This window comes from Carcharodon carcharias, chromosome 28, assembly GCF_017639515.1.
Source record: "Carcharodon carcharias isolate sCarCar2 chromosome 28, sCarCar2.pri, whole genome shotgun sequence".
Classification (NCBI taxonomy): Eukaryota; Metazoa; Chordata; class Chondrichthyes; order Lamniformes; family Lamnidae; genus Carcharodon; species Carcharodon carcharias.
The window spans coordinates 26,858,153-26,876,351 of NC_054494.1; positions in this window are offsets into that span (position 1 = coordinate 26,858,153).

Here is an 18,199-nt window from a genome sequence, read left to right on the forward strand (position 1 = left end):
TCCTGCCTGCCCAAACACCAACCCCCATCTCTCTCCAGCCTCCCCACCCACCTTCCCCCCAACTCTCTCCAGCCTACCCACCCACTCACCCCCATCTCTCTCCAGCCTACACACCCACCCTCGCCCATCTCTCTCCAGGCTACCGACCCACCCACCCACATCTCTCTTCAGCCTACCCACCCACCCAACCCCAACTCTTTCTAGCCTACCCACCCACCAACCCCCAACTCTCTCCAGCCTACCCACCGACCCACCCCATCGCTCTACCCCCTACCCACACACCTTCCCCAATCTCTCTCCAGCCTACCCACCCACCCACCCCAACGCTCTACCCCCTACCCACCCACCTTCCCCCATCTCTCTCCAGCCTACCCACCTTCCCACCCCCATCTCTCTCCAGCCTACCCATCCAACCACCCCAACTCTTTCTAGCTTACCCACCCACCCACCCCCGTTTCTCTCCAGCCTACCCACCTACCCACCACCATCTCTCTCCAGCCTACACACACAACCACCCCATCTCTCTCCATCATTCCTACCCACCCACCCCCAAATCCCTCCAGCCTACCCACCCACCCACCGACCCCCATATCTCTCCAACCTACTCACCAACACACCCACCCCTTATCCCTCCAGCCTACCCACCCACCCACCCTCCCCCATTTCCCTCCAGCCTACCCACCCTCCCACACCGATCTCTCTCCTTCCTACCCACCACCCACCCCCATCTCGTCTCCTGCCTACCCAAACACCAACCCCCATCTCACTCCAGCCTCCCCACCCACCTACCCCAAACTCTCTCCAGCCTACCCACCCACTCACCCCCATCTCTCTACAGCCTACACACCCACCCTCGCCCATCTCTCTCCAGGCTACCGACCCACCCACCCACATCTATCTTCCGCCTCCCCACCCACCCACCCCCATGTTTCTCCAGCCTGCCCAACCACCCACCCCGTCTCTCTCCCCCTACCCACCCACCCAACCCCATATCTCTCCAGCCTACCACCTTCCCACCCCATCTCTCTCCAGACTGCCCACACACCCACCCACATCTCTCTCCAGCCTACCCACCAACCCACCCCAACTCTTTCTACCCAACCCACCCACCAACCCCCATCTCTCTCCAGCCTACCCACCGACCCATCCACCCACCCCCATCTCTCTCCAGCCTACCCACCCACCCAACCACCCCCCTCTCTCTCCAGCCTTCCCACCCACCCACCACCATCTCTCTCCAGCCTGCACACACAACCACCCCATCTCTCTCCAGCATTCCTACCCACCCACCCCCATCTCCCTCCAGCCTACCCACCCGCCTACCCACCCCCATATCTCTCCAGGCTACTCACCCACACACCCACCCCCATATCCCTCCAGCCTACCCACCCTCCAACCCCCCCATATCTCTCCTGCCTACCCACCCACCCACCCACCATCATATATCTCCTACCTACCCACCCACCGCCATCTCTCTCCAGCCTTCCCACCGAACCACCCACATCTCTCTCCAGCCTACACACCCTCTTCTCTCTCTGGCCTACGCACCCACCCACCCACCCCTATTTCTCACCAGCCTACCCATACTCCCACGGCCATCTCTCTCCAGCCTACCCAACCACCCTCCCCCTCTCTCACCAGCCTTCCCACCCACACACCCCCACCTCTCTCCAGCCTACCCACTCACCCTCGCCCATCTCTCTCCAGCCAACCCACCCACCCACCCATCTCTCTCTCCATCCTACCCACCCACCCTCCCCTTCTCTCTCCAGCCTACCCACTCAGCCATCCCCATCTATCTCCAGCCTACCCACCCACCTACTCCATTGCTCTCCAGCCTACACACACACCCACCCCCATCTCTCTCCAGCCTACCCACACACCCACCCCCATCTCTCTCCTGCCTACCCACACACCCACCCCCATCCCTCTCTAGCCTACCCACCCACCCACCGCCATCTCTTTCCAGCCTACCCACCGACCCATCCTCCCACCCCCATCTCTCTCCAGCCTTCCCACCAACCCCCATCTCTCTCCAGCCTACCCACACACCCACCCCCATCTCTCTCCAGCCTACACACCCACACCCATCCCCATCTCTCTCCAGCCTGCCCACGCACCCACTCCATCGCTCTCCAGCCTACTCAACCACCCACCCCCATCTCCCTCCAGCCTACACACCAACCCACGCACATCTCTCTCCAGACTACCCACCCACCCACCCACATCTCACTCCAGTCTACACACCAACCCATCCACCCACCCCCAACTCTCTCCAGCCTACCCACCCCATCTCTCTCTTGCCTACCCACCCACCCCATCTCTCTCCAGCCTTCCCACCGACCCACCCACATCTCTCTCAGCCTACCCACCACCTTCTCTCTCTTGCCTAGCCACCCACTCACCCACCCACATCTCTCGCCATCCTACCCACCCACCCACCCACCCCCGACTATCTCCAGCCTACACATCCACCCACCGCTATCTCACTCCAGCCTCCCCACCCAACCACCCCCATCTCTCTCCATCCTACCCATCCACCCACACCCATCTCTCTCCAGCCTACCCACACAGCCACCCTAATCTCCCTCCAGCCTACCCACCCACCCAGCCCCAACTCTCTCCAGCCTAACCACCCACCTACCCCCATCTCTCTCCAGCCTCCCAAACCACACACCCCCATCACTCTCCAGCCTACCCTCCCACCCACCCCCATCTCTCTCCAGCCTACCCACCCACCCACTCCCATCTCTCTCCAGCTTCCCCACCCACTCCCATCACTATCCAGCCTACCCAACAACCCCATCTCTCTCCAGCCTACCAAACCTCCCACCCCATCACTCTCCAGCCTACACTCCCACCCACCCCCATCTCTCTCTCCAGCCTACCCACCCACCCACTCCCATCTCTCTCCAGCCTCCCCACCCACCCCCATCTCTCTCCAGCCTACCCACCAACTCACTCACCACCATCTCTCTCCATCAACACACCCACCATCCCCCATCTCTTTCCAGCCTACCCACCCACCCACCCCCATCTCTCTCCAGCCTATCCACCCACCCACCCTCAACTCTCTCCAGCCTACCCACACACCAACCCCCATCTCACTCCAGCCTCCCCACCCAACTACCCCAAACTCTCTCCAGCCTACCCACCCACTCACCCCCATCTCTCCACAGCCTATCCACCCACCCTCGCCCATCTCTCTCCAGGCTACCAACCCACCCACCCACATCTCTCTTCAGCCTACCCAACCACCCACCCACATCTCTCTTCAGCCTACCCACCCACCCACCCCCATGTTTCTCCAGCCTACCCACCCACCCACCCCATCGCTCTCCCCCCTACCCACCCACCTTCCCCCATCAATCTCCAGCCTACCCACCTTCCCACCCCCATCTCTCTCCAGCCTACCCACCCAAACACCCCAACTCTTTCTAGCCTACCCACCCACCAACCCCCATCTCACTCCAGCCTCCACACCCAACTACCCCAAACTCTCTCCAGCCTACCCACCCACTCACCCCCATCTCTCTTCAGCCTACCCACCCACCCACCCCATCGCTCTACCCCCTACCCACCCACCTTCCCCCATCTCTCTCCAGCCTACCCACCTTCCCACCCCCATCTCTCTCCAGCCTACCCATCCAACCACCCCAACTCTTTCTAGCCTACCCACCCACCCACCCCCATTTCTCTCCTGCCTACCCACCCACCCACCACCATCTCTCTCCAGCCTACACACACAACCACCCCATCTCTCTCCATCATTCCTACCCACCCACCCCCAAATCCCTCCAGCCTACCCACCCACCCACCGACCCCCATATCTCTCCAACCTACTCACCAACACACCCACCCCTTATCCCTCCAGCCTACCCACCTACCCACCCTCACCCATTTCCCTCCAGCCTACCCACCCACCCACACCGATCTCTCTCCTTCCTACCCAACACCCACCCCCATCTCGCTCCTGCCTACCCAAACACCAACACCCATCTCACTCCAGCCTCCCCACCCACCTACCCCAAACTCTCTCCAGCCTACGCACCCACTCACCCCCATCTCTCTACAGCCTACACACCCACCCTCGCCCATCTCTCTCCAGGCTACCGACCCACCCACCCACATCTCTCTTCCGCCTCCCCACCCACCCACCCCCATGTTTCTCCAGCCTGCCCAACCACCCACCCCGTCTCTCTCCCCCTACCCACCCACCCACCCCCATATCTCTCCAGCCTACCACCTTCCCACCCCATCTCTCTCCAGACTGCCCACACACCCACCCACAGCTCTCTCCAGCCTACCCACCAACCCACCCCAACTCTTTCTACCCAACCCACCCACCAACCCCCATCTCTCTCCAGCCTACCCACCGACCCATCCACCCACCCCCATCTCTCTCCAGCCTACCCACCCACCCACCCACCCCCGACTATCTCCAACCTACACATCCACCCACCGCTATCTCACTCCAGCCTCCCCACCCAACCACCCCCATCTCTCTCCATCCTACCCATCCACCCACACCCATCTCTCTCCAGCCTACCCACACAGCCACCCTAATCTCCCTCCAGCCTACCCACCCACCCAGCCCCAACTCTCTCCAGCCTAACCACCCACCTACCCCCATCTCTCTCCAGCCTCCCAAACCACACACCCCCATCACTCTCCAGGCTACCCTCCCACCCACCCCCATCTCTCTCCAGCCTACCCACCCACCCACTCCCATTTCTCTCCAGCTTCCCCACCCACTCCCATCACTATCCAGCCTACCCAACCACCCCATCTCTCTCCAGCCTACCAAACCTCCCACCCCATCACTCTCCAGCCTACACTCCCACCCACCCCCATCTCTCTCCAGCCTACCCACCCACCCACTCCCATCTCTCTCCAGCCTCCCCACCCACCCCCATCTCTCTCCAGCCTACCCACCAACTCACTCACCACCATCTCTCTCCATCAACACACCCACCATCCCCATCTCTTTCCAGCCTACCCACCCACCCACCCCCATCTCTCTCCAGCCTATCCACCCACCCACCCCTCAACTCTCTCCAGCCCTACCCCACACACCAACCCCCATCTCACTCCAGCCTCCCCACCCCAACTACCCCAAACTCTCTCCAGCCTACCCACCCACTCACCCCCATCTCTCCACAGCCTATCCATCTCGCCCATCTCTCTCCAGGCTACCAACCCACCCACCCACATCTCTCTTCAGCCTACCCACCATCCCACCCACATCTCTCTTCAGCCTACCCACCCACCCACCCCCATGTTCTCAGCCTACCCACCCACCCACCCCATCGCTCTCCCCCCTACCACACCACCTTCCCCCATCAATTCTCCAGCCTACCCACCTTCCCACCCCCATCTCTCTCCAGCCTACCCACCCAAACACCCCAACTCTTTCTAGCCTACCCACCCACCAACCCCCTCTCACTCCAGCCTCCACACCCAACTACCCCAAACTCTCTCCAGCCTACCCCACCACCCACCTCCATCTCTCTCCAGCCTACACACACACCCACCACATCTCTCTCCACCTACCCCTCCACCCACCCCCCAACTCTCTCCAGCCTACCACCCATCCCACCCCCATCTCTCTCCAGCCTACCCACAACCACCCCAACTCCTCAGCCTACACCCACCCACCCCCCCATATCTCTCCTAGCCTACCCACCCACCCACACCATCTCTCCCCCCCCACCCTCCAACACCACCCAACCACCCCATCTCTCTCCACCTACCCACCCACCCCACTCTCTCCAGCCTACCCACCCACCCACCCCCATCTCTCTCCAGCCTACCACCAACACACCCACCCACTCCACCACCATACCCACCTCACATCCCTGCCACCCCCAACTCTCTCCGGCCTACCCACCCACCACCCCAATCTCTCTCCAGCCTACCCACCCCACCCATCGCCCAACTCTCTGCCAGCCTACCCACACACCACCACCATCTCTCTCCATCAACACACCCACCATCCCCAAACTCTCTCCAGCCTACCCACACACTCACCGCCATCTCTCTACAGCCTACCCACCCACCCTCACCCATCTCTCTCCAGGCTACCCACCCACCCACATCTCTCTTCAGCCTACCCACCCACCCACCCCAATGTTTCTCCAGCCTACCCACCCACCCACCCCATCGCTCTCCCCCCTACCCACCCACCTTCCCCCATCTCTCTCCAGCCTACCCACCTTCCCACCCCCATCTCTCTCCAGCCTACCCACCCAGCCACCCCAACTCTTTCTAGCCTACCCACCCACCAACCCCCATCTCACTCCAGCCTCCACACCCAACTACCCCAAAATCTCACCAGCCTACCCACCCACTCACGCCCATCTCTCTACAGCCTACCCACCCACCCTCGCCCATCTCTCTCCAGGCTACCCACACACCCACCCACATCTCTCTCCAGCCTACCCACCTTCCCACCCCCATCTCTCTCCAGCCTACCCATCCAACCACCCCAACTCTTTCTAGCCTAACCACCCACCCACCCCATCTCTCTCCAGCCTACCCACCCACCCACCCACCACCATCTCTCTCCAGCCTACACACACAACCACCCCATCTATCTCCATCATTCCTACCCAGCCACCCCCAAATCCCTCCAGCCTACCCACCCACCCACCAACCCCCATATCTCTCCAACCTACTCACCAACACACCCACCCCCTATCCCTCCAGCCTACCCACGCACCAACCCTCCCCCATATCTCTCCTGCCTAACCAACCACCCACCCACCACCATGTATCTCCTACCTACCCACCCACCCCCATCTCTCTCCAGCCTACCCACACACCCACCCCCATCTCTCTCCAGCCTACTCACCCACCCACCCCCATCTCCTTCCATCCTACCCACCATCCCACGCACATCTCTCTCCAGACTACCCACCCACCAACCCACATCTCTCTCCAGCCTTCCCACCCACTCATCCACGCCCATCTCTCTCCAGCCTACCCACCCCATCTCTCTCTAGCCTACCCACCAACCCACCCACCCCATCTCTCTCCAGCCTTCCCACCGACCCACCCACATCTCTCTCCAGCCTCCCCACCCAACCACCCACATCTCTCTCCATCCTACTCATCCACCCACCCACATCTCTCTCCAGCCTACGCACCCCCAACTCCCTCCTGCCTACCCACACACCCACCCCCATCTCTCTCTAGCCTACCCACCCACCCACCCCCATCTCTTTCCAGCCTACCCACCGACCCATCCACCCACCCCCATCTCTCTCCAACCTTCCCACCCACCCCCAACTATCTCCAGCCTACCCACACACCCACCCCCATCTCACTCCAGCCTACACACCCACACTCATCGCCATCGCTCTCCAGCCTACCCACGCACCCACTCCATCGCTCTGCAGCCTACTCAACCACCCACCCCCTTCTCCCTCCAGCCTACACACCAACCCACGCACATCTCTCTTCAGACTAGCCACCCACCGACCCACATCTCACTCCAGTCTACCCACCAAACCATCCACCCACCCTCAACTCTCTCCAGCCTACCCACCAACTCACCCACCCCCATCTCTCTCCAGCCTACCCACCCCATCTCTCTCTTGCCTACCCACCCACCCACCCCATCTCTCTCCAGCCTTCCCACCGACTCACCCACATCTCTCTCCAGCCTACCCATCACCTTGTCTCTCTTGCCTAGCCACCCACTCACCGACCCCCATCTCTCACCATCCTACACACCCACCCACCCACCCCCAACTATCTCCAGCCTACACATCCACCAACCGCTATCTCTCTCCAGCCTCCCCACCCAACCACCCCCACATCTCTCCATCCTCCGCATCCACCCACCCCCATCTCTCACAATCCTACCCACCCACCCACCCACCCCCAACTATCTCCAGCCTACACATCCACCCACCGCTATCTATCTCCATCCTCCCCACCCAACCACCCCCATCTCTCTCCATCCACCCCATCCACCCACCCCCATCTCTCTGCAGCCTACCCACACACCCACCCTAATCTCCGTCCAGCCTACCCACCCACCCACCCCCAACTCTCTCCAGCCTACCCACCCACCTACCCCCATCTCTCTCCAGCCTACACTCCCACCCACCCCCATCTCTCTCCAGCCTACCCACCCACCCACACCGATCTCTCTCCAGCCTACCCACACACCCACCCCCATCTCGCTCCTGCTTACCCAAACACCAACCCCCATCTCACTCCAGCCTCCCCACCCACCTACCCCAAACTCTCTCCAGCCTACCCACCCACTCACCCCCATCTCTCTACAGCCTACCCACCCACCCTCGCCCATCTCTCTCCAGGCTACCCACCCACACACCCACATCTCTCTTCAGCCTAACAACCCACCCACCCCCATGTTTCTCCAGCCTACCCACCCACCAACCCCATCGCTCTCTCCCCTACCCTCCCACCTTCCCCCATTTCTCTCCAGCCTACCCACCTTCCCACCCCCATCTCTCTCCAGCCTACCCACCCAACCACCCCAACTCTTTCTAGCCGACCCACACACCAACCCCCATCTCACTCCAGCCTCCACACCCAACCACCCCAAACTCTCTCCAGCCTACCCACCCACTCACCCCCATCTCTCTACAGCCTACCCACCCACCCTCGCCCATCTCTCTCCAGGCTACCCACCCACCCACCCAAATCTCTCTTCAGCCTACCCCCCCACCCACCCCATCGCTCTCCCCCCTACCCACCCACCTTCCCCCATCTCTCTCCAGCCTACCCACATTCCCACACCCATCTCTCTCCAGCCTACCCATCCAACCACCCCAACTCTTTCTAGCCTACCCACCCACCCACCCCCATCTCTCTCCAGCCTACCCACCCACCCACCACCATCTCTCTCCAGCCTACACACAACCAGCCCATCTCTCTCCATCATTCCTACCCACCCACCCCCAAATCCCTCCAGCCTACCCACCCACCCACCCATCCCCATATCTCTCCAACCTACTCACCAAAACACCCACCCCCTATCCCTCCAGCCCACCCACCTACCCACCCACCCCCATCACTCTCCAGCCTACCCACCCACCCACACCGATCTCTCTCCAGCCTACCCACCCACCCACCCCCATCTCGCTCCTGCCTACCCAAACACCAACACCCATCTCTCTCCAGCCTCCCCACCCACCTACCCCAAACTCTCTCCAGCCTACCCACCCACTCACCCCCATCTCTCTACAGCCTACACACCCAACCTCGCCCATCTCTCTCCAGGCTACCGACCCACCCACCCACATGTCTCTTCCGCCTCCCCACCCACCCACCCCCATGTTTCTCCAGCCTACCCACCCACTCACCCCGTCTCTCTCCCCCTAAACACCCACCCACCCCCATATCTCTCCAGCCTACCACCTTCCCACCCCATCTCTCTCCAGACTGCCCACACACCCACCCACATCTCTCTCCAGCCTACCCACCCACCCACCCCCAACTCTTTCTAGCACACACACCCACCAACCCCCATCTCTCTCCAGCCTACCCACCGACCCATCCATCCATCCCCATCTCTCTCCAGCCTACCCACCGACCCAACCACCCCCCTCTCTCTCCAGCCTTCCCACCCACCCACCATCATCTCTCTCCAGCCTACACACACAACCACCCCATCTCTCTCCAGCATTCCTACCCAACCACCCCCATCTCCCTCCAGCCTACCCACCCGCCTACCCACCCCCATATCTCTCCAGGCTACTCATCCACACACCCACCCCCATATCCCTCCAGCCTACCCACCCACCAACACGCCCCATATCTCTCCTGCCTACCCACCCACCCACCCACCACCATATATCTCCAACCTACCCACCCACCGCCATCTCTCTCCAGCCTTCCCACCGAACCACCCACATCTCTCTCCAGCCTACACACCCTCTTCTCTCTCTGGCCTACCCACCCACCCACCCACCCCCATTTCTCACCAGCCTACTTACACTCCCACGGCCATCTCTCTCCAGCCTACCCAACCACCCTCCCCCTCTCTCACCAGCCTTCCCACCCACACACCCCCACCTCTCTCCAGCCTCCCCACCCACCCTCGCCCATCTCTCTCCAGCCAACCCACCCACCCACCCATCTCTCTCCATCCTACCCACCCACCCTCCCCATCTCTCTCCAGCCTACCCACTCAGCCATCCCCATCTCACTCCAGCCTACTCACCCACCCACTCCATTGCTCTCCAGCCTACACACCCACCCACCCCCATCTCTCTCCAGCCTACCCACACACCCACCCCCATCTCTCTCCTGCCTACCCACACACCCACCCCCATCTCTCTCTAGCCTCCCCACCCACCCACCGCCATCTCTTTCCAGCCTACCCACCGACCCATCCTCCCACCCCCATCTCTCTCCAGCCTTCCCACCCATCCCCATCTCTCTCCAGCCTGCCCACGCACCCACTCCATCGCTCTCCAGCCTACTCAACCACCCACCCCCATCTCCCTCCAGCCTACACACCAACCCACGCACATCTCTCTCCAGACTACCCACCCACCCACCCACATCTCACTCCATTCTACCCACCAAACCATCCACCCACCCCCAGCTCTCTCCAGCCTACCCACCCACTCACCCACCCCCATCTCTCTCCAGCCTACCCACCCCATCTCTCTCTTGCCTACCCACCCACCCAACCACCCCATCTCTCTCCAGCCTTCCCACCGACCCACCCACATCTCTCTCAGCCTACCCACCACCTTCTCTATCTTGCCTAGCCACCCACTCACCCACCCACATCTCTCACCATCCTATCCACCCACCCACCCACCCCCGACTATCTCCAGCCTACACATACACCCACCGCTATCTCTCTCCAGCCTCCCCACCCAACCACCCCCATCTCTCTCCATCCTACCCATCCACCCACCCGCATCTCTCTCCAGCCTACCCACACACCCACCCTAATCTCCCTCCAGCCTACCCACCCACCCACCCCCAAATCTCTCCAGCCTACCCACCCACCTACCCCCATCTCTCTCCAGCCTACCCACACACCCACTCCCATCTCTCTCCAGCCTCCCCACCCACTCCCATCACTATCCAGCCTACACACCCACCCCATCTCTCTCCAGCCTACCAAACCACCCACCCCATCACTCTCCAGCCTACACTCCCACCCACCCCCATCTCTCTCCAGCCTACCCACCCACCCACTCCCATCTCTCTCCAGCCTCCCCACCCACTCCCATCACTATCCAGCCTACCCACCCACCCATCAACCCCCATGTCTCTCCAGCCTCCCCACCCAACTACCCCAAACTCTCTCCTGCCTACCCACCCACTCACCCCCATCTCTCTACAGCCTACCCACCCACCATTGCCCTTCTTTCCCAAGGCTAACCACCCACCCACCCATATCTCTCTTCAGCCTACCCACCCACCCACCCCCATGTTTCTCCAGCCTACCCACCCACCCACGCCATCGCTCTCCCCCCTACCCACCCACCTTACCGCATCTCTCTCCAGCCTACACACCTTCCCACCCCCATCTCTCTCCAGCCTTCCCACCCAACCACCCCAACTCTTTCTAGCTTACCCACCCACCAACCCCCATCTCTCTCCAGCCTACCCACCGACCCATCCACCCACCCCCATCTCTCTCCTGCCTACCCACCCACCCACCACCATCTCTCTCCAGCCTACACACACAACCACCCCATCTCTCTCCAGCATTCCTACCCACCCACCCCCATCTCCCTCCAGCCTACCCACCCACCCACCCCCATTTCTCTCCAGCCTACTCACCAACACACCCACCCCCATATCCCTCCAGCCTACCCACCCACCAACCTACCCCCATATCTCTCCTGCCTACCCAACCACCCACCCACCACCATATATCTCCTACCTTCCCACCCACCCCATCTCTCTCCAGCCTACCCACACACCCACCCCCATCTCTCTCCAGCCTACTCACCCAAACACCCCCATCTCCCTCCAGCCTACCAACCAACCCACGCACATCTCTCTCCAGACTCCCCACCCACCCACCCACATCTCTCTCCAGCCTACCCACCAACCCATCCACCCACCCCCAACTCTCTCCAGCCTACCCACCAACTCACCCACCCCCATCTCTCTCCAGCCTACCCACCCCATCTCTCTCTTGCCTACCCACCCACCCACCCATCCCATCTCTCTCCAGCCTTCCCACCGACCCATCCACATCTCTCTCCAGCCTCCCCACCTCCTTCTCTCTCTTGCCTACCCACCCACTCATTCCCACCCCCATCTCTCACCATCCTACCCACCCACCCACCCTTCCCCCAACTATCTCCAGCCTACACATCCACCCACCCCTATCTCTCTCCAGCCTCCCCACCCAACTACCCCCATCTCTCTCCATCCTACCCATCCCCCCACCCCATCTCTCTCCAGCCTACCCACCCACCCACTCTAATCTCCCTGCAGCCTACCCACCCACCCCCACTCTCTCCAGCCTACGCACCCACCTACCCCCATTTCTCTCCGCCTACCAACCACCCATCCCCATCACTCTCCAGCCTACACTCCCACCCACCCCCATCTCTCTCCAGCCTCCCCAGCCACTCCCATCACTACCCAGCCTACCCACCCACCACATCTCTCTCCAGTCTACCCACCCACCCACCCACCCCCATCTCATCCAGCCTATCCACACACCAACCCCCATCTCACTCCAGCCTCACCACCCACGTACCCCAAACTCTCTCCAGCCTACCCACCCACTCACCCCCATCTCTCTACAGCCTACCCACCCACCCTTCGCCATCTCTCTCCAGGTTCCCCACCCACCCACCCACATCTCTCTTCAGCCTACCCACCCACCCACCCCCATCTCTCTCCAGCCTACTCACCCACCCACCCCCATCTCTCTCCAGCCTACCCACCCACCCACCAACAACTCTTTCTCGCCTACCCACCCACCAACCCCATCTCTCTTCAGCCTTCCCACCGACACAGCCCCATCTCTCTCCAGCCTTACAACCGTCCCACCCACATCTCTCTCCAGCCTACCCAACACCTTCTTTCTATTGCCTACCCGCCCACCCACCCACCCCATCTCTCACCAGCCTACCCACCCACACACGCACATCTCTCTCCAGCGTACCCACGCACCCACCCCCATGTCTCTCCAGCCTACCCACGCACCCACCCGATCTCTCTCCAGCCTACCCACCCACCCACCCCCATCTCGCTCCTGCCTACCCAAACACCAACCCCCATCTCACTCCAGCCTCCCCACCCACCTACCCCAAACTCTCTCCAGCCTAGCCACCCACTCATCCCCATCTCTCTACAGCCTACAAACCCACCCTCGCCCATCTCTCTCCAGGCTACCGACCCACCCACCCACATCTCTCTTCAGCCTACCCACCAACCACCCCCATGTTTCTCCAGCCTACCCACCCACACACACCATCTCTCTCACCCTACCCACCCACCCACCCCCATATCTCTCCAGCCTACCACCTTCCCACCCCCATCTCTCTCCAGCCTGCCCATGCACCCACTCCCTCGCTCTCCAGCCTACTCAACCACCCACCCCCATCTCCCTCCAGCCTACACACCAACCCACGCACATCTCTCTCCAGACTACCCACCCACCCACGCACATCTCACTCCAGTCTACCCACCAACCCATCCACCCACCCCCAACTCTCTCCAGCCTACCCACCCACTCACCCACCCCCATCTCTCTCCAGCCTACCCACCCCATCTCTCTCTTGCCTACCCACCCACCCACCCACCCCATCTCTCTCCAGCCTTACCACCGACCCACCCACATCTCTCTCAGCCTACCCACCACCTTCTCTCTCTTGCCTAGCCACCCACTCACCCACCCACATCTCTCACCATCCTACCCACCCACCCACCCACCCCCGACTATCTCCAGCCTACACATCCACCCACCGCTATCTCACTCCAGCCTCCCCACCCAACCACCCCCATCTCTCTCCATCCTAACCATCCACCCACACCCACCTCTCTCCAGCCTACCCACACAGCCACCCTAATCTCCTTCCAGCCTACCCACCCACCCACCCACAACTCTCTCCAGCCTACCCACCCACCTACCCCCATCTCTCTCCAGCCTACCAAACCACCCACGCCCATCACTCTCCAGCCTACACTCCCACCCACCCCCATCTCTCTCCAGCCTACCCACCCACCCACTCCCATCTCTCTCCAGCCTCCCCACCCACTTCCATCACTATCCAGCCTACCCACCCACCACATCTCTCTCCAGCCTACCCACCCACTCACTCACCACCATCTCTCTCCATCAACACACCCACCATCCCCCATCTCATCCCAGCCTACCCACCCACCCACCCCCATCTCTCTCCAGCCAATCCACCCATCCACCCCCAACTCTCTCCAGCCTACCCACACATCAACCCCCATCTCACTCCAGCCTCCCTACCCAACTACCCCAAACTCTATCCAGCCTACCCACTCACTCACCCCCATCTCTCTACAGCCTACCCACCCATCCTCGCCCATCTCTCTCCAGGCTACCCACCCACCCACCCACATCTCTCTTCAGCCTACGCACCCACCCACCCACCCCCATCTCTCTCCAGCCTACCCACCCACCCACCACCATCTCTCTCCAGCCTACACAAACAACCACACCATCTCTCTCCAGCATTCCTACCCACCCTCCCCTAAATCCCTCCAGCCTACCCACCCACCCACCCACACACCCCCATATCTCTCCAGCCTACACACCCAACCACCCCATCTCTCTCCAGCATTCCTACCCACCCACCCCCATCTCTCTCCAGCCTACACACCCACACAGCCTCATCTCTCTCAAGCCTACCCAACCACCCACACCCAACTCTCTCCAGCCCACCCGGCCACCCAGTCCCATCTCTCTCCAGCCTACCCACCCACCCAGCCCCATCTCTCTCCAGTCTCCCCACCCACCCACCCCCATCTCTCACCAGTCTCCCCACCCAACCCCATCTCTCCAGCCTACCCACCCACCCACCCCCATCTATCTCCAGCCTACCCACCCACCCACCCCCATATCTCTCCAGCCTACCAACCCACCAACCCACATCTATCTCCAGCCTACCCACCCACCCACCAACACTATCTCTCTCCAGCCTTACCAAACACCAACCCCCATCTCTTTCCAGCCTACCCACCCACCATCATCTCACTCCAGCCTACCCACCCACCCACCCCCATCTCTCTCCAGCCTAACCACGCACCAACCCCCATCTCTCTCCACCCTAACCACCCACCCACCCCCATCTCTCTCCAGCCTACCCACCCACCCACCACCTTCTCTCTCAAGCCTACCCACACAGCCACCCCAAACTCACTCCAGCCTATCCACCCACCCACCGCCATCTCTCTCCAGCCTACCTCCCACCCACCCCCATCTCTTTCCAGCATAACCAATCAGCTCCCCACCCCGATCTCTCTCCTGCCTACACTCCCTCTGACCCACCCCGATCTCTCACCAGCCTACCCAACCACCCAGCCCATCTCTCTCCAGAATTCACACCCACACACCCCCATCTCTCTCCAGCCTACCCACCCAAGCACCCCCATCTCTCTCCAGCTTACCCAACCACCCACCCCCATCTCTCTCCAGCCTCCCCACCCACACCCAACTCTCTCCAGCCTACCCGCCCACCCAGCCCCATCTCTCTCCAGCCTACCCACCCAACCACCCACCCCCATCTCTCTCCAGCCTCCCCTCCCACCCACCCAACCCCATCTCTCTCCAGCCTACCCACCCACCCACCCACCCCTATCTCTCTCCAGCCTAACCACCCACCCACCACCCCACCCCCATCTCTCTCCAGCCTAACCACGCACCAACCCCCATCTCTCTCCAGCCTCTCCACGCACCCACCCCCAATTCTCTCCAGCCTACTCATCCACCCACCCCCTTCTCTCTCCAGCCTACCCACCCACACAAACCCATCTCTCTCCAGCCTACCCACAGACCCATCCGCATCTCTCTCCAGCCTACCCACCCACCCACCCCCATCGCTCTCCAGCATTCCTACCCACCCACATCTCTCTCCAACCTACCCACCCACCGACCCCAATCTCTCTCCACCCTAACCACCCACCCACCCCCATCTCTCTCCAGCCTACCCACCCACCCACCACCTTCTCTCTCAAGCCTACCCATCCACCCACCCCCATCTCTCTCCAGCCTACACACCCACACCCATCTCTCTGCTGCGTACCCACCAACACACCGACCCCCAGCTCTCTCCAGCCTACCCACCCACCCACCCATCCCATATGTCTCCAGCCTACCCACCCACACACCCACCCCCATATCTCTCCTTCCTCCCCACCCACCCATCCACACCCATATCTCTCCAGCCTACCCACCGAACCCCATCACTCTCCAGCCTTCCCACCGACCCACCCACGTTTCTCTCCAGCCTACACACTCCCATCTCTCTCTCGCCTACCCACCCAACCACCCACCCCCAACTCTCACCAGCCTACCCACCCAACCACCCCCATCTCTCTCCAGCCTACCCATCCACCCACCCCCATCTCTCTCCAGCCTACGCACCCACCCACCCACCCCCATCTCTCTCCAGCCTACCCACCCACCCACCACCATCTCTCTCCAGCCTACACAAACAACAACACCATCTCTCTCCAGCATTCCTACCCACCCACCCCCAAGTCCCTCCAGCCTACCCACCCACCCACCCCCATATCTCTCCAGCCTACACACCCAACCACCCCATCTCTCTCCAGCATTCCTACCCACCCACCCCCATCTCTCTCCAGCCTACACACCCACACAGCCTCATCTCTCTCAAGCCTACCCAACCACCCACACCCAACTCTCTCCAGCCCACCCGGCCACCCAGTCCCATCTCTCTCCAGCCTACCCACCCACCCACCCCCATCTCTCTCCAGTCTCCCCACCCACACACCCCCATCTCTCTCCAGTCTCCCCACCCAACCCCATCTCTCCAGCCTACCCACCCACCCACCCCCATATCGCTCCAGCCTACCCACCCACCCACCCCCATATCTCTCCAGCCTACCAACCCACCAACCCACATCTATCTCCAGCCTACCCACCCACCCACCAACACTATCTCTCTCCAGCCTTAACAAACACCAACCCCCATCTCTTTCCAGCCTACCCACCCACCATCATCTCACTCCAGCCTACCCACCCACCCACCCCCATCTCTCTCCAGCCTAACCACGCACCAACCCCCATCTCTCTCCACCCTAACCACCCACCCACCCCCAACTCTCTCCAGCCTACCCACCCACCCACCACCTTCTCTCTCAAGCCTACCCACACAGCCACCCCAAACTCTCTCCAGCCTTACCACCCACCAACCCCCATCTCTTTCCAGCCTACCCACCCACTCTCATCTCACTCCAGCCTACCCACCCACCCACCCCCATCTCTCTCCAGCCTAACCACGCACCAACCCCCATCTCTCTCCACCCTAACCACCCACCCACCCACCACCTTCTCTCTCAAGCCTACCCACACATCGACCCCAAACTCACTCCAGCCTACCCACCCACCCACCCACCGCCATCTCTCTCCAGCCTACCTCCCACCCACCCCCATCTCTCTCCAGCCTAACCAATCAGCTCCCCACCCCGATCTCTCTCCTGCCTACCCTCCCACTGACCCACCCCGATCTCTCACCAGCCTACCCAACCACCCAGCCCATCTCTCTCCAGAATTCCCACCCACACACCCCCATCTCTCTCCAGCCTGCCCACCCACCCTCGCCCATCAATCTCCAGCCAACCCACCCACCCACCCCCATCTCTCTCCACCTACCCACCCACACTCCCCATCTCTCTCCAGCCTACCCACTCACCCATCCCCATCTGTCTCCAAACTACCCACCCACCCACTCCATTGCTCTCCAGCCTACTCACCCACCCACCCACATCTCTCTCCAGCCTACCCACCCACCCACCCACATCACTCTCCAGCCTACCCACCCCCATCTCTCTCCAGCCTGCCCACACACCCACCCCCATCTCTCTCCAGCCTACCCACACACCCACCCCGATCTCTCTCTAGCCTACACACCCAACCACCCCCATGTCTTTCCAGCCTACCCACCGACCCATACAACCACCCCCATCTCTCCCCAGCCTTCCCACCCACCCCCATCTCTCTCCAGCCTACCCA